This window comes from Mustela erminea, chromosome 9 (genome assembly GCF_009829155.1).
Source record: "Mustela erminea isolate mMusErm1 chromosome 9, mMusErm1.Pri, whole genome shotgun sequence".
NCBI lineage: Eukaryota > Metazoa > Chordata > Mammalia > Carnivora > Mustelidae > Mustela > Mustela erminea.
Genome location: NC_045622.1, coordinates 72,094,412 through 72,112,724, shown reverse-complemented (window position 1 = coordinate 72,112,724; position 18,313 = coordinate 72,094,412). Strand labels below are relative to the sequence as shown.

The following is an 18,313-nucleotide window of genomic DNA, read 5'->3' as shown; positions in this document are numbered from 1 at the left end:
CACAGTTTGCTTTATTAATGTGAGCAGGAATGCTGTCTTGCACAACTTCAGGGGGCAGCATTCACACTGTCTCTTATGAAGGTCATGCCTTCTGGACTTAGAATGCCGTGGCTCTTCCGGATGGTATTGGGCACTTCATAATTAGCTCGTAATAATAGACAAGGAAGCTTCCTATGACTTAGAACCCAAAGTTAAAGAGCACTAAAAACCTGAAGAAACAAAAAAATCCTTTGGGTTCCATAGTCCATTATTTGAAATTTTTTGGTACATTGAGGAGAAAATTACCTGGGATAAGTGAGTTCTGGGACCCTGGTCCCCCTCTGTCACTCTCTCTGACTTTAGGTAAGCTATAATACATAGCAAATAGAAGGCTTTGTCATGACCAGTACTAATTGGGCCGTTTTGTTCAATGTGTTTGACCATAAGCCAACATTTCTTGGAGTAATAATGGTGAAGCAAAGTTGTTCAAATAAAAAATAGGGTTTCCAGTTGTAATTTTTAAAAGTGTAATTGACAACTGAAGTAGATTTGCATAACGCTGCGTGTAACCAGACGAGATCGGGCGCGTTCAGGGTGGTATCCGCTGCGTGTAACCAGACGTGTGCACAGCTCTTCCCGGAAAGCCATTCGGGTGTTGTCAGAGATGAGTGCTCACTGAAGGTATCATGTTGTGAAGATTACGTGCTTTTTGGAGGAAGATTTAGTAGATTTGGATTTTGAGGACTCAAGAGATTATGTCCTGGCCTGATCTCTCTCTCTCATCCCTTTGTCTCATCAAACTACTTTCCATCTGAACATGAGTAGAATCCCATATGGCCTGTAACATCTGAGGTCTTGTACAAACACCTCTGATTCATACTCAGATACATAGGTCTTTGACCTTTCTGAAAAAGGATTACAGAGAGCATTTTGTTTTATCATCACATTTTCATTTCTCTCACGTAGTCTTGCTTATTTTTATATTCATTCATTCGTTCTCAACAAACATATGTTGAACATCTTCTCTGTCATAGGTGCTGTGTTGGATTCAGGGCTGTAGGGATGAAAAGCACAGTCCTTGCTCTGGAGGAGTTTATGGTAAAGGAGAGAAACAAGGAAACAAATAATTATAATCCATAGACCAGAATAAGCTCAGAGAGCATTCCCCACTGTGATTGTGGCTTCTGGCTTCTGGCTGCAGTTTGTTTCCGAGATCCCCTTTAATTAAATGGCAAAATGTAAACTAAACATATACTCATTCATGGGCATTCAAACCAACTCTCATCTTAGAAGTGGTAGCATGATGAGTAAGATAGCACAGCGCTGTTGGAACAGCTAGTTTCGGGTTCTTTTTCTGTCCTTTACAAGCTGTGTAAGTCTGGGCAAGTCACTGAACTGTTCTGTCTCCATTACTTTAAAGACCAAAATAAGCAATATAAATAAAAGTACTTTGTGAAATGGAAAACACTATTTATATTTAAGACTATTTTAGGGGGGAAAAAAAGGCACTTTGCCACATGCACACACACACACTGAAGAATAATAAGACCAACTTTTTTTTTTTTTAAGATCTTATTTATTTGTCAGAGAGGGAGATCACAAGTAGGCAGAGAGGCAGGCAGAGTGGGGGGGGGGAAACAGGCTCCCCGTTGAGCAGAGAGCCCGATGCGGGGCTCGATCCCAAGACCCTGAGCCGAAGGCAGAGTCACCCAGGCGCCCCAATAAGCACAACTTTTACTTTGGGCCCCATTTTTTTTTTAACCTGAAGAAACATTCTTTTTTCCTCTGAAAGGATTTTTTAAAATCATAAATATAAACTGGATTGTGATTCTCAAAACAATTCTTCCTTTTACCAATCTTCAGTCACAAGGCAATTAGAAAGTATGCATTTTATTTTATTTTATTTTATTTAAGATTTTATTTATTTACTTGGCAGACAGAGATCACCAGTAGGCAGAGAGGCAGGCAGAGAGAGAGAGAGGAGGAAGCAGGCTCCCCATGGAGCAAAGAGCCTGATGCAGGGCTTGAACCCAGGACTCTGGGATCATTACCTGAGCCAAAGGCAGAGGCTTTAGCCCACTGAGCCACACCCAAGTGTCCGAAAGTATGCATTTTAGACCCTCAATTTGTGTATAGCATGGTATTAAAATAAAATCCCTATAGATGATCCTCAGAATAATTTTGCAGAGGATGATTTTCCCTGAAGGGTGCATACTGTATGTATGTATGTAGTACTGGACAAAAAAGAAAAGTTCTCCATGCATTCCATACAGTATACACCCGCATTTAATGTATTACTCAACAACTCACCACTAAAAATTCAACATATCTTTTCCCATCTTTAGAAGTATAACATCTTGGGACTGTAACTTTTAAAAGATAATTGTGTAGATGATGAATGCTATCATGGCTTTTCAAACTTTGATGAGGTATTTGTATAAGGGTTTGGAGTTAAAACATATATTAAAATAAATGTTCTTGTCTGTGGTGATATTCTTCTGTATCGAAGAGCCACAGGGAAAGGGAAGAGGAAGGAAACTTGCAATTACTGAGTGCTTCCCATATGCTAAGACCAAATCTAGAGAATTTACATACATAATCATATATATAACAGAAACACCTGGCTAAGTTACAATCTTTTATTCTTCATAAGAATAAGAAAAAATTAGGGGCGCCTGGGTGGCTCAGTGGATTAAAGCCTCTGCCTTCAGCTCGGATCATGATCCCGGGGTCCTGGGATTGAGCCCTACATCGGGCTCTCCGCTCCTTGGGGAGCCTGCTTTCTCCTCTCTCTCTCTCTGCCTGCCTCTCTGCCCGCTTGTGATCTCTGTCAAAAATAAATTAAAAAAAAAAATCTTAAAAAAAAAAAGAATAAGAAAAAATTAAAATGTATATAGGGTTAAACATTTTACATCAATTTTCATGTACATTACCTAAAAATAGGATGGGGGGAAACAGGAGTTGCCCACATGTGGGTCAACTGTTAGGTCCAGAAACATCATTTTAAGCAAAACTGTGTATTTGCACAACTATACATTTCAACTTTACCCTCTCTCCTGAACTGCCATGCAAATAGCATAGTTGTAGGGGTCAAAATAAAATGATGCTACAGGCTAATCTCAAACTCTTCCCTAGAATGATCCACGTACAGCTCTTTTCCTATATTACATGAACATTGAACTGCCCCCATACAAAATGCTGTATTAGTTTTACTTGTTATTTTCCCAAGGAGACACATGAAAGGACACAGCAAGTTTCCAGCACTGGAACACTTTTGGTCATATGAGTATTCTGAAGGTATAACACCCATGCAATCTTTCTGAAAATTGTTTTTCAAGGATTTACTTCAAGAAAATAAAAGAATAGTTCACAGGATAGAAGAAACAGTAACTTATGGGTCAGAACCCTTTTGTTTGATGAAAAAGGGATCAAGTCAGCTGTGACTGGTTCCAGATATTCAAACAATGTCATTAAGTCCTGCTTTCTCTTTCTCTTTCAGTAGTGCTCTTCTCCATGTTGGTATCACTCTCAATAAGTCTTCTCCTCTGGGTGACTTTCATTAGCTATCATTCTTAAAGGTTAAAGATAAAAGAATTTCTCTTCTTCTTAATTGTAAACAAGTTCTTGGGCCTGATTCTTATTGGTCCAGATTGGGTCATGTGACCATCACTGGCCCTTCCTTCCTTCCTTCTGGCTAAAGGCTAGCAATCCTCTGCCAGGCCGATGTAGAGTCATGTGACTGTCCTAATAGTGTGTAGGCAGAGACAGAATCAGGTTCATCCAAAGCAAGTGGACTGAGTGTGGGAGTCAAAAGGGAGTCCCCAGAAGAAAGAGGTTCTGTTAACAGAGGAAGAGGGAATAGATCCAGAAGTCAGAAACAGTAATGTCCTCTACCAGCAATGAACCAATAAACAAGGAAAATTGTTAGTTGAGATCAAATCATCACTAATAATGTAGTATTTGATGCAATCACTAAATGTTAATGTACTAATAATTTGCAAGTAAAATTTCAACACACATTTGAGGCTCAGTCAAGATTTGTTGAATGAATGAGTGAGGCGGTGGGAGGTTTGAGATAGAGTGGACTGAGGAAAGAAGAGCATTCTAAATTCTTTGTCTTGTTAAGGAGAAAGGTTATAGTTACTGATTAATCTTGGTGTTGACAGGATTCGATTATATACATTGAAGTGTGTTTACTAAGCATTCAAGAATAATCACTATTGAGAAAGGAAAAAAGATACGGAATTTCTAAACTACTGGATTACGAAGAGAGAGGGGGCCACAAAGAAAACTTGGTCCATCCAGCAAAAATCTGGTTGTGAAAGGAAAAAAAATAATGCATTTAATACCCATGATTTGAATGTGTCAAATCCTATTATTAAAAGTAAAGCTTTTTCTGTTGAGACGAAAATCAAATTTTATGTTGTTTAAAGGAGACAGCCATGACAACACACAATAAAGGGATGGGTAAAGAAAAGCTAGGTAAGTGATAAAATAGAGGGCAAGAATCAAAAAACTAAATAGGATTCAAAGCAAAAAAAACTTAAAGGGACGCCTGGGCTGTCTTACAAGTGGTACAACTAATATAATAGCATGCCTGTCTCAAGGGCTAACAATGAGGATTCCAATCTTTTGAGACAAGGATGCTATTACATCTTCATTTTACAGACAGAGAAACCAAGGCATGAAAGAGTTAAGTAAGTTGCCTGAGGTCACCCAGCTAAGTAAATGGCAGAACTGCTTTTGGCCTCACAGCCCATGTTCTCAACGCCTATGCTCTAAATGCACACACATGTATAGACTTTTGTACCTTATAGTAAAAAATAGCTGGGCTCTTTGTATTTGGTTCCTGTCTTCTTCCTGGGCTTCTAGGAAGACTAGACTTGACAGCTGTCTTGTGGTAAGGAAGGGCATGGTGATTAGTAGTAGCCAATGAAAGGAGAGCAGAAATGACAAGTGTCATTTCTGGGCCAAAGCATTTAAGAGCTGGCATGCCACCTCACAACTCTCTTTCCTCTCTGGTGACAGCCGTAGACAGATGGTGGAGGCACAAGATGGAAGTTACCCGCATCCCTGACTAACCGCCCACCCAGAGAAGCACATGGAGGGGAGCTGCCCTGCAGAGTCTCCCAGTGGGTGTTGGACTTAGAGTGAGAGAGAAATAAACCTTTATTGTCTCAACATAATAAAGGGATTGCTTGTTCCTGCAGGATCGCTTACTCTGATTAGTACGTGCCCCCAAACAAAGAATTCATATTCTCTTCAAATGTAATAGAGTATCCATAATATTAGATAATGTAATGAGCCACAAAGAACATCCTTACAAATTTCCCTAAGCAGAAATCACACAGGCACATTCTCTGACTCTAGTGCTCTAGTGTAATAAAGGAAAAAAAATTAAGGGAGAAACTAAAAGAACATAACTGCATGGAAACCTTTCAATAACGGATAATTTTCTAGGAAAATGTTCAATACTAAAATTACCTCATAAGGAAGTAGAGAACCTTAAAAGGCTAAGAATATTCACATTGGAAAGGTAGTAAAAAAAAAACCTTGTTTTTTTTTTTTTTAACCCTTGTCTCTGTCTCAAGGCAACAGAAAATGGTGGGAAATTTCTAAATTAATTCTACAGAGATTAAAAAGCCCTGTTAACAGAGCTGGTTAAGAACAGTCATACAAAAAGAAAACTACAGGCCAGTTTTTCTATTAATATGGATTATAGGCAAAATGTCAGCAAATAAAATTTAGCACCATATTAAAAGATATATATATATCTTTTATATATATATTTATATATATAAACATCATGATCAAAGTGAGTTTATCTTACAAATATTTAACATTAGGAAATCTTTTAATAGATTAATAGATTTAAAAAAAGACGAACTATGTCATCATTTCAGTGAGTGCCAATAATTCACTTGATAAAATTTAACATCTATATCTGAGAAAAATCCCTCTGTAGTCTGAAATAAAAGAAAACATGATACCTATAGCAAATATGATTCTTAATTAAAACAGAAATATTTCCATTAAAGCCTGGAACAAAACATTAAGAATTATTAAGCATTGTTCTGACAACCCTACCTAATACTGTAGGATGAAAAACAGATACAAGGTACAAATATTAAAAAGAAAAGATTAAAAATACTATTATTTTTATAGTTTGTTTTTCATTAATCTTTTTTTTTTACAAATAAAGCACAAAAACAGAAAACTGCATAAAACCAATGTGCATCTTATTGAATTATTAAAAAGCAAATACTCCCATATCCATCACCTAGTGCATGAAATAGAACTTTGCCAGTCAGCCAGATGTCTGCTGTCTGCCTATATGCCTTCCCCCAAAATAAACCACCATGCTGACTTTTATGATGATCACTTATTTGAAAAGTGCTGTTTTTTTCAGGTGCCTTTTCAGAGGATATGATTGTGTACCGGTGACCTATTAGAATGGGTGAGCCTTGTGATGGGTATCAGAGCACGATTGCCTGGGGGACTGGGTTTTATATGCAAACAATGAATCATGGAACACTACTACATCAAAAGCTAATGATGTACTGTATGCTGACTAACATAACACAATAAAAAAAGTAGAACCAATGAGATCAGTAGGATGGACTTCTCTCCTATAATTATTCTCCCACTTTCTAAATCATCTAGTTCTTCTGCCCTACAAGATCCTTTTTTCTTTAGTATTTCCTATCTTTTTTTCCTAGTATTTCCTATCTTAACAATAACCAAAAATTGCTCCCATTACCCCACATCCCCCTCCAGCTGCAAGCACATTGTTTCTGCTCCTCTACAACAAAACTCCTCTGAAAGAGTTGGCTCTGGCCTGATCTCACCTCTGCTCGTGTAAACTGGATTCCCTGTGTCCCGTACCACTGACAACTGCCCTATTCGGGGATCCCAGTGACTTCCCTGTTGCCGAGTCCAGGTTATAGTTCTGTCCTTCACTTGAAGTAGCATTAAAGGCAACAGACAGTTCTTTCCTTTCTTTCTTTCTTTTAAAGTTCTTTTCTTTTTTAAAACACTTTCTCCTCTTGGCTCTCGGATACCATGTTCACCTGCGTTTTCTCCCTCCCTGGTGTCATCCCTTCAGCCTCCTTGTCCTTCTTTTCTTAGCTCCTGAACATTGGCATGCTCCAGGGCCCAGTTTTGGGCCTCTTTCTTATCTCCCCTTTTTTTTTTTTTTAAGATTTTATTTATTTATTTGACAGACAGATCACAAGTAGGCAGAGAGGCAGGCAGAGAGAGAAGAAGGGAAGCAGGTTCCCCACTTGAGCAGAGAGCCCGATGCGGGGCTCGATCCCAGGACCCTGGGATCATCACCTGAGCAGAAGGCAGAGGCTTTAACCCACTGAGCCACCCACGCACCCCTCTTTCTTATCTCTTGATACATTTTCTCCCTAGGAAATTTCACCTAGCCCTGTGATTTTATGCACTATCTTTATGTATGGTCATTATACCAATGACTTCTACATTTATTTCTATGTCCATGGTCTCTTTGGGAATTTTAGACTCCCATCGCTTATGCCTACATGACATCATTCATCTGGATAGCAAGGGGGCATATCAAACTTAGAACGTCCAAAACAAGCCTTAATTTTCTCCACCTTACCAAACCTGCTCCCCCTCCACCGTCTGCATCTCAGTAAGTGCAACAATAATCTACCCAGCTGCCAAGTAAAGAGCCTATAAATTATCCTTGAAACTCAGTTTCCCTAACCAGCACCCTCCCCACTGCCATCAGCTGATCCTGTTGACTCCACCTGTGAAGGACATCCTCGGTTGTAGGTTCTTCATTCTCTTCAGCTGCACTCCGCTCATAGGCAGCATCTGATCTCAGCTGGACCCCTTCAGTAGCCTTTCAGCCAGTCTCCCTGCTTCCTGACTTCTTCTTCTTCTTCTTTTTTTTTTTTAATATTTTATTTATTTGACAGACAGAGATCACAAGTAGGCAGAGAGGTAGGCAGAAGGGGTGGGGGGTGGAAGCAGGCTCCCTGCTGAGCAGAGATTCCCAATGCAGGGCTCCATCCCAGAAAACTGGGATCATGACTTGAGCCAAAGGCAGAGGCTTTAACCCACTGAGCCACCCAGGCACTCCATTCCACTCCTAACTTCTTGTGCCCTGCACCCACAACTAATCTCCCCCTGTCCACCTAAGAACTGCAACAAGGGAGAAGGCAGTGACCGGGGGCTCCTTTAAATTGCAGCATGAAAGATTGACTTGACATTATAAAAACAAAACCATTGTAAGGTATAAGATATCTGAAATGACTTTAAAGACATGAAAGGCTTGGGTGAGGGTGATGCATAAATAGTTACCATCCATAATATCTGGAGAGCTCCTGCTTATCAATAAGAAAAAAATAACCCTATTAAAGAATGAGCAGTACAGGAAATTCACAAGTGAACAGATGTCTGAAAGGATGCTCAGCTCTGTTAGTAATTACAAAAATGCTAATTAAAAATTAGATATTTGTCTTTGCTACTCGGATTATCGAAATTAAAATGAATAGCATCCACCGTTTGTTGGGGTGAGGATGTCGTTTTATATTCTTGGAAGTAGGGATGGAAGTTGGTATCATCTTTCTGGAAGGCAGTCTGGCAGTATTGCACAAGTGGGAATGAGGTCTACAGAAATGCCAGACTGCACATATGCACACAACATAGCTTCTATCATTCAGTTGTCATGAATTGAAAAGACGTATCGAGAGATTACTATGTGCCAGGCACTGGGATAGCCAATGGAGATTTATCAAAAAAAGCCCACAACAATAACAAAAACAAGAAACAATTTTTGCCTTGTGGGAGGTATCAGTAAGTGAAGCCACACAACTACCTGGGTAATAACTTGCTGTAAGTGCTCTAGAGTAAAAGGGTGGGGTGTGAGGAAGGGCCAAGCGGCGAACCTAACTTAGACCGGGGGATAGTTTACTTCAGGGAAGATATTGACCCTGAAGTGAAAATCTAAATAAAGGATGGGACAAGATAATCAGGTAAGGAGACAGAGTTGGCCTGTGAGGGTGGAGATCTTCAGGGTATGCATGTGGGAAGGGCCTGAAGTGGGAAGGAGCTTTGCAGAGAAGTCTAGAACAGAACGGTGGATGGAATGTGGTGAAGGAATGGAGAGTGATAGGGTAACAAGCTAGAGAGGTGCATTAGGGCCAGATTGGATGTCTTTGCAGTTGATGAAAAAGACTTTAAAAGGTCATCCCCCGTCTTCCAGCCTGCGGATGCTGCTGAGTACGGATAGTTACAGTCTTCCCTCCCACTGCTGTCATGTCTAAGCCAGAGTCTCCCAAAGAGCCTGAAAAGCTGTGGAAGCGCTTCATCAGAAGTTGGAGCTTTGAAACAACCAATGCACATCTGAGGAGCCATTTTGAGCAATGGAGAACGCCCGCAGGCTGTGTGAATATGAGAGATCCAAACACCAAACCCTCCAGAGGCTTTGGGTTTGTCACCTCTGCTCCTGTGGAAGAGGCGGATGCCGCCATGAATGCAAGGCCATACAAGGTGGACAGAAGAGTGTGGAAACAAAGAGGGCTGTCTTAAGATTCTCAAAGACCTGGTGCCCACTTAACCATGAGAAAGATTTTTGTTGGTGGCATTAAGAAGACACTGAAATGCATTATCTAAGAGATTATTTTGGACAGTAGGGGAAATTTTGAAGTGATTGAAATCACAATTGATGGAAGCAGTGGCAGAAAGAGAGGCTTTGCTTTTGTAAAATTTGATGACCATGACTTTGTAGACAAGACCGTCATTCAAAATTCCCATACTGTGAATGGCCACCACTGTGAAGTAAGGAGAGTCCTAACTAAACAAGAAATTAGTGCTTCTTTCACTGAGAGAGGTCAAAGTGGTTCTGGAAACTTTGGTGGAGGTCATGGAGGTGGTTTTGGTTGGAGTGACAACTTTGGTTGTGGAGGGAATTTCAGTGGGTGGCGGTTGAGGTGGGGAGGGATATGGGGCCCTGGCGACGGCTGTAACAGATTTGGTGATGATGGAAACAGCTTTGGAGGTGGCAGAAACTGTAATGATTTTGGCAACTACAACAATCAATCTTCAAAGTATGGACCCTTGAAATGAGGAAATTTTGGAGACAGAAGCTCTGGGCCCTGTGGTGGTGGAAGCCAATACTTTGCCAGACCATTAAATCAAGGTGGCAGTGGCGGCTGCAGCAGCAGCAGCAGCAGCAGGAGGGACAGCAGTGACAGGAGGTTTTCATTGCTGTCAGGAAACAAAGCGTAGCAGAGAAGAGAGCCAGAGAAGGAACAGGGAAGCTATTACAAATCTGTTACAACAGATTTGTCAACTCAGCCTAGCAGAGTGGGGGCAGGGCTGAACTGCTACAAAGAAGGCATGCTTTAGACAATCCTCATGTGTCTGGGTAAAAAAACTCAAGGACGGTGTTTGTGACTAATTGTATAGCAGGTTATTTTAGTATCTATTCTGCGGAAAATGTAAAGTATTCCAACAAAGGGTTTTAATGTAGTTTTTATTGCACCCATGCTGTTGATTGCTAAATGTAATAGTCTGATCATTTAGATGTGTCTTTTATTTATTTATTTATTTGAGAGAGAGACAGTGAGAGAGAGCATGAGCGAGGAGAAGGTCAGAGAGAGAAGCAGACTCCCCCTGGAGCCGGGAGCCCGATGCGGGACTCGATCCCGGGAATCCAGGATCATGACCTGAGCCGAAGGCAGTCGTCCAACCAACTGAGCCACCCAGGCGTCCCTAGATGTGTCTTTTAAGAAATATAAGTAAACTTCATCCTATGAATAATGGGGAGCCATTTTATGGTTATGGTTGGTGTAGTGACATATTTGTTGTTTGCATTTGTAAAGTGTGGCAAAAATGATTGTGTAGACTCAACAGTAGTTCTTGGTGTAGTTTAAAAATAAGAATGGAGGAAGAAAAAAGAACCAGTGAAGAGATAATTGCAGTATTTCAGAGACAAGATGGTGTTGGATTGGACTGGCTTAGTGGCAGAGGAGATAGAGAGGAGTAGATGAGTTCAAGTATTAGAGGTAGAAGAGATCAAATTTAGTCATTGTGGGGTGAAGGAGATGAAAAAGAAGCAAAAGCAGGAAGAAAAGAGACTTGAGGCAGTCAGGGAGATCTTTTTTTATTGGTATGAAATTCTTATAACATAAAATTAACCATTTTAAACTGAGCAATGCATTTAGTACTTTGACAATGTTGTGTAACCACTATCTCTGTTTAGTTCCAAGACATTTCCATCATCCCAAAATAAAACCCTGTACCCACTAAATGGTTACTCCTTATCTCCCCCTCTCTGCCCTTGGCAGCCACCACAATGCATTCTGTTTCTATGGATTTACCTATTGTGGATATTTTCTATGAATTGAATTGTACAATAGTGTGACCTTTCGTGTCTGTCTTTCAGATCGCATAACGTTTTCCAGGCTCATTCAGGTTGTAGCATGTATTTGTACTTCCCTGTTGTTGTTTTTTTTTTAAGATTTTAATTATTTATTTGACAGACAGAGATCACAAGTAGGAAGGGTGGGGGGGGATGCAGTCTCCCTGCTGAGCAGAGAGCCCGATTCGGGGCTTGATCCCAGGACTCTGAGATCATGACCTGAGCCAAAGGCAGAGGCTTAACCCACTGATCCACCCAGGCAGCCCGGTACTTCCCTGTTTTTTATGGCAGGACAGTATTTCATTGTATGTGTATACCATAGTTTGTTTATCCATTTATCCATTTACAGACATTTGGATGGACTTTTGTGTCTGCCTTTCAGCTATTGTGATTAGTGTTGCTGTGAACATTGGTGTATAAGGATTTGCTTAGATTCTGTTTTCATTTCTTTTGAGTGTATACCTAGGTGTGGAATTACCAGGTCATACGTTAATTCTTTGTTAAACTTTTTGAGGAACCCAAACTGTTTTCCACAATGGCCGAATCACTTTATATTCCCACCAGCAGCGTGCGACAATTTGCGTATCCTCCACGTCCTCTTCAACACTTGCTACTTTCCCAGGTCCTCTTTTGGAGACGTCAAGATGCCAATGTGTTATGGAGGTAGGGAATAAAATAAGCTATTGGATATAAAGGTCTGGAGTTCATAAGGAAGGTTTGGTCTTGGACTATATATTTTGGAATTGTTAGCATACCAAGAGCATTTAAAAACAGGAGAGGTGATAACATTGGTAAGGAAAAGGGTATAGACTGAGAGAAGAAGGCCTAGATCCTTGCTCAGAAGAACCTTGGGGTTCTCAGAAGAATCTGGGGGCAAGAAGAGGAAGAGCTGGTAAAGATCAAGAAGGACCAATCCACAGATACCCCCAGGGCAGGTTAGCATATGAGAAACAGGAAATTGGGATGTGTCCCTCTCAAATATGTCCTGCTGAAGATCCAGGGAGTGCAATGGAGTATTCCTCCAGCTATTGAATCAGTACTTTTAATATCTCAAAAATCACATCTCTGGATCAGAAAACTCCTTGCCAAAGATTTTCACAGATCTTGGGATGCCTGGGTGACTCAGTCATTAATCTTCTGCCTTTGGCTCGGGTCATGATCTCGGGGTCCTGGGATCAAGCCCCATGTTGGGCTCCCTGCTCAACAGGGAGTCTGCCTCTCCCCCTGCTGCTCCCCCCTGCTCATGCGTGCACTCTTTCTCTCAAATAAATAAATAATCTTAAAAAAAAAAAGATGTTCACAGATCTAGAAAGTAGTACAAACATAAGGAAAAAGACCATTTCCCATCTGGATACCACTCAAAAACTTCTAATTTTGGCAAGAGGTGTCCATGTCTTAATCTTTGTAACCTATGAATATGTTATTTTTTCATGGCAAAAGGGACTTTGCAGATGTGATTAAGGATTCTGAGATGGGAAGATTATCCTGGGTTATCTGGGTGGCACAAAGTAATCACAAAGGTCCTTACAAAGTGATAGCAGGAGGCAGGCAAGTCAGAGGGAGAGTCAAAGATGCTGCATTGCCTGCTCTGAACATAGAGGAAGGATTGAAACGAGGGGACTTTCTTTGAGGTGATGGAAATGTTCTATATTTTGTTTGGTGGTTACACAACTGTATGTGTTTGTCAAAACATGCAGAACTGTACATCTCCAAAGGGGGGATTTTACTGTATGTAAATTATACATTAATAAACGTGACTTAAAAAAATGAAGGAAAATATCCTACAATATAATGTGTTACATACATAGTCCTTTGGGACAGGATCTAAGGGACTGAGCACTCAACCAATAAATAACCTAGTCCAAATATTTGGCTTTTGTGTCATGTTGTTCAAACATTTTTTCTGCTCATAAAGCATTCTCATCTGCTAGCATCTTTAACATTTCTTTAATTGGAAGCCTGTTGAGCTCTTCCTTTCTAATAATTTAAAATATTGCTCTTCCTCAAGGAACAAGGGAAGCCACCAAAAGAATGGTGAAGTAGGGCTGGGCTATCAAATAAACCAGAAGCACAGAGACATGGGGGAGGAGGGGGGAATTCCTGCTTTGGTGCCCACCGGGAGAAACAGATAAGCCTATAGAAGGTCATTATGTCAATAGATGTCATCTTGGTTTGGAGGGAATTTCCAGCGCTGGGTTGTTTAATATTAGGCTTATGTAGTTAAGAATGGCCTGGCATTAGCTTAATTAAAACACGAGTCGCATATATCTAAAGGCTAAGTGTGCAGGCTGGCGGGGACCGTCAGCACCAAGCCGCGGTCAGCTCCGGGCCGACTCGCCCCCGCCCGCCCTGCAGGCGAACTCCCTTCTCATTGGCTGCTTCCCAGCCGCCTCGGGCGCCTATTGGCCCGCTAAGACTCCCGCTTCCTATAAGAGGCGGACAGTGCCGTGCCGCAGGCAGTTTCAGCTTATCATCAGCAGCCTCACAGGTGAGTGGGGTGGCTCCTTCCCGCTGGGATCAGGGACCACCATAGTCGAGGATTTGGGGACGCTGGGTCAGTGCGCAGAGGCAGGGTCACTCTCTCAGGAAGTAACTTCCTGTGGAGATCTAGATATGGGGAGTCGAAATTGTACCCCTGTGGTGATTCTTCTTTTCTTCTACCCTTTTTGGCGAACCTAACTTAGACCGGGGGATAGTTTACTTCAGGGAAGATACTGACCCTGAAGTGAAAATCTAAATAAAGGATGGGACAAGATAATCAGGTAAGGAGACAGAGTTGGCCTGTGAGGGTGGAGATCTTTAGGGTAAGCATGTGGGAAGGGCCTGAAGTGGGAAGGAGCTTTGCAGAGAAGTCTAGAACAGAACGGTGGATGGAATGCGGTGAAGGAATGGAGAGTGATAGGGTAACAAGCTAGAGAGGTGCATTAGGGCCAGATTGGATGTCTTTGCAGTTGATGAAAAAGACTTTATTTTTGCATTTCTTGGGAAATTCAGAGTTGAACTAAAATCTGTATGACTCCTTTGTGTTAACAAGAAACAAATGCATTCTTCTTCCTTTCCTTCCTCTTGACCAAATGGCAGCACCTCTTTTTTCCTTCTCCCATGAAGGGAACCTTCCCTTAGACATCTCCAAAGAAAAGGACATTTCAGTTGCCAAGCCTCTCAGCATCACACCTACCTTCATCACCAGCACCCTAACACAGTACAAGGTTACAACTGACAGTGCTAGTAGTTCACATCCAGCAGGTAAGCTTAAGCTTGCCTCTGACCGTTTGGTTTCAGTGGGTTAAAATTAATTCCCCACTGATGTTCTACTCTAGTTGATTTGGGGGAAAATACTGGAGTTCTAGTTCTAATCCATCCAGTAAGTTTGTACCCACCAATTAATTCTCAAAGAAGGATGGAATTCATTTATCTGCTTTAAAAGTAGATGTGAACACAGCTTAAAGTAACTAGAAGTGTTCCTGTAAAGACATCATGTGTGGTTTATGAATTTCAGCACTGGAGTTTACTTGTATATATGTTGTTATCATATTAGCTTATCTTCAGGTAGGGATATGTCTTCTATTTCCATTTTCCTTGCCAGTGCCTTTATTTCCTAGGAAAATTTTTTTAACTTTTTAAAAGATTTTTTGTTTATTTATTTGACAGACAGAGATCACAAGTAGGCAGAGAGGCAGGCAGAGAGAGGGGAGGAGGCAGGCTCCATGCTGAGCAGAGAGCCCGATGCGGGGCTTGATCCCAGGACACTGGGATCATAACCTGAGCTGAAGGAAGAGACTTAACCCACTGAGCCACCCAGGTGCCTGGAAAATGTTTTTCATGGGCACTGTTTTCTCTTTTATTTCATCTTCACTTTCATTCTTATTCCTTTCCCCAAGTCAAAAAAGAAAAGCAAGATTCTCTGGAAGATTCTCTCCCTCCGCATCAGTCCTTTCCACAGCTTTTAGCTCTGTCTTCAAACAGCATCTGTGATTTCAAAATATTTTAATTTGATAGTGCTTTGTGCTTCTTAGAAAAGATACATTTAAATTATACCTGTTACTGATTTAACTGAAGGGAGAAAGGAACTAGTCGATTTAAGCACCTTGACCTCTACTTTTCAAGGAGCTGTTGATCTTCTGACTCCTTCTTGATATGTCTTCCTTATTTCCCACGGTATATCCAGAACGCTAGTCCATTTTTAGTCCGGCCAGGAGATGAAGCAGAACAACTCCCTGCCTTTTGAGGGAAAGGGGAAAATACCAGTTGGCATTGGCTCATTAGTTTTTTTTTTTAATAAGATATATACTTTTTTTTTCTTTTTTGAATGAGACATGGGTTTAAACAGGAGTAATGCATTGGACACTATATAGCTTTTTATCTTACCAGGCTGTGCTATGGTTTTTGCCCCTGAAGAAGTAGAGGGGGTAGATATGCTGAAGGGAGACAGGAAACAAAGTGACAAGAGAAAATGTTGAGGTTCTGAAAAGGGTTTGGGGGGGTAGTTGAATAAAGGGAAAAAAGGACTGATGCCTCATAAGCTCAACCAAAGTTATGCTCTTAGATCAGAGCCCTATATTCTGTAAACTTATTTTGGGGGGTTGGGCAGTAGGTAGAGGGTGGGGTTAGGGGAGTAGATGAGAATTGTTTTCTTCTAGGTTTTTATTTTATTTTTATTTTTAATTAATCAATTAATTATTTTTATCAAAAGTTCCTTTTGAGAAACTTTAAGGATAGGAATGTTTCTAAATTTCAATATAAAATGCCTTGTGCACAATAGATATTCTGTTAAGGTATCCTTCACCCTTCTCTCCTCAACCCAATAAAGAGATATTGGTGGCAAAACTAGATATATTCCAGAACCAGGGAAAGAAGAGAGATTTTTGAAATCCAAAAGGATGGAGTGAGACCAGCCATGACTGTTACTACCTTTTTATAATGGCTCCTAGGGGAGCTTAAGGGCTAATTTTGAAATGTGAGAGGAAATCTTTATATAGCTTTATACAAGAGTTGCATTCTAAACTCTGAAAGATCATTGAAGGATGAACTGTCAGGAGATCTGAAATTTTGTCAAGTTTTCTCACTGACTGGCAAAAATCATCTTTCTCTACTGTTCTCTGGTCCTTGCTCCCAGTTGTTAAAATTTGCTTTCATTATGAACACGATGGTGTATTAGGAAGAAGCTTATATTTGCAGAATCCTTTTTCTTCAGCATGTCATGGGGACAGTATCAAGGAAAATGGGGGCTTAGTAAATATAGATTGACTAGGGTCTTCATCTACTTACAAATGTGTTGCTGAATCATTCACTTGAGATTTGAAACTTAATATATTTTAGGGGTTTCATATAAATAAACTAATGAAACTGAAAATCACATTAAGACAAAAGAATACTTAGTTTCATGTCATAAAACAACCTTTACCATCTTGTGACATGCTTAATTCCCCAGGCAAGAAAATTCTTAGCCAGAGGAATTTAGAATGTCATTTTTTTAAAAGATTTTATTTATTTATTTATTTGACAGACAGAGATCACAAGTAGGCAGAGAGGCAAGCAGAGAGAGAGAAAGGGAAGCAGGCTCTCTGCCGAGCAGAGAGCCGGATGTGGGGCTCGATCCCAGGACCCTGGGACCCTGGGATCACAACCTGAGCCGAAGACAGAGGCTTTAACCCACTGAGCCACGCAGGCGCCCCTAGAATGTCATTTTTATTATATTTAATATTTTAACTTTTTTTGAAGATGAGGAAATTTGGGATGCACTTCCCATTATTAGAGCTATTAACTGAGTACTTTGTGTAGGTCAGCAACTGTTCTAATTGTTTTATACACATTAAATATATATATAAGTAAATCCTCCTTATAACCATGAGACTGATGTCAGTTATCTTCCCTCCAATTTTACAAATAAGGAAACTTATACACATAGAAATTAGAACTTGTCCAGGTGAATTTGTAGATGAATTTGTTACTAGCAATTTGCCATATGATTTTATGTCTCTTACTGTTTGCATTTATATACCATAGGACAAAATTACCCATACTCTGTGTAGAAAAAAAAAAAGCCTATGACCTTTCAGTGATAGTTAGGTAAGAAATGTCTCAAAAGGTTTTCACATTTCTAAATGTATTTTGAGAATGCACCCCTCAATTTTTAGTCTCAGAGCTACCAGTTCAGAATTTCCTGTATATACTGTAAGTTTACCAAAGGTACAGTTTCTTTGCAGCTGAAAGTCTCTTTTAAGACCTCTTGTTTCTCATTCATAAATCCTTTCTGATCAGACTTATGGATGGGCCAGAAGCCATCTCTGTTTATCTTTAGGATATTTGTCACAGGATGGGAAGGTGGAGGTTGGGGGGGGGTGGTGTGCCCCTCAGATATCATAGCTGGGATCTCAGGGTCTTATTATCTTCGCTTATTTGTGCTTATTGGGAAATCTGTCTCTCTTCCCCCTCCCTTGTACATAAACCTGTGAATCCATTGCGGGCAAATTGTCTTCTTTGTTTTTTATTCCTTACTGCTTTAACACTGACTATGATATTTTAGACACATGAATGTGCTTGGATTGAAATTTCATTTATTTTACCATTAGTAAACAGTTGAATCACAGAAAAATCCAGACTTTTATTAAGTTTAACCAGATTTTTGGTTTTAAAGCATTTGGCATAGAGATTGTTTTAGTTATAGAGAATAAACTGACACAATTAAAAATATTTAAGCAGCTTTTATTAAAACTCAATGAATCAAAAAGTAAACGTTGAATTATATATCCCAGTCTTTTCTTGGTGCCTTAAATAGCTAAGGGAACTTGTGGTCCCCCATGTGCCCCGAGCTGCCAGGTTCTTGAATTTACAAAAGAAATAGAAGGACTTGTCCCTGTTCTGAAGGGCTTGCTGTCTTGTTGAAAGACAAGACCTGCATGAATAAAACACTAGAGACCCAATATAATAAAGTGCTGA

The 18,313-nt window shown here is 40.3% G+C and overlaps 1 protein-coding gene and 1 pseudogene across 1 annotated transcript in view; both read left to right on the top strand.

Moving 5' to 3' along the window:
* TPH1 (tryptophan hydroxylase 1) overlaps positions 1-18,313 on the top strand; it is a 47,669-nt gene that overhangs the window by 9,635 nt on the left and 19,721 nt on the right. The gene's annotated exons all lie outside the window — the stretch shown is intronic.
* Positions 9,172-10,510, top strand: LOC116598972 (annotated as a pseudogene).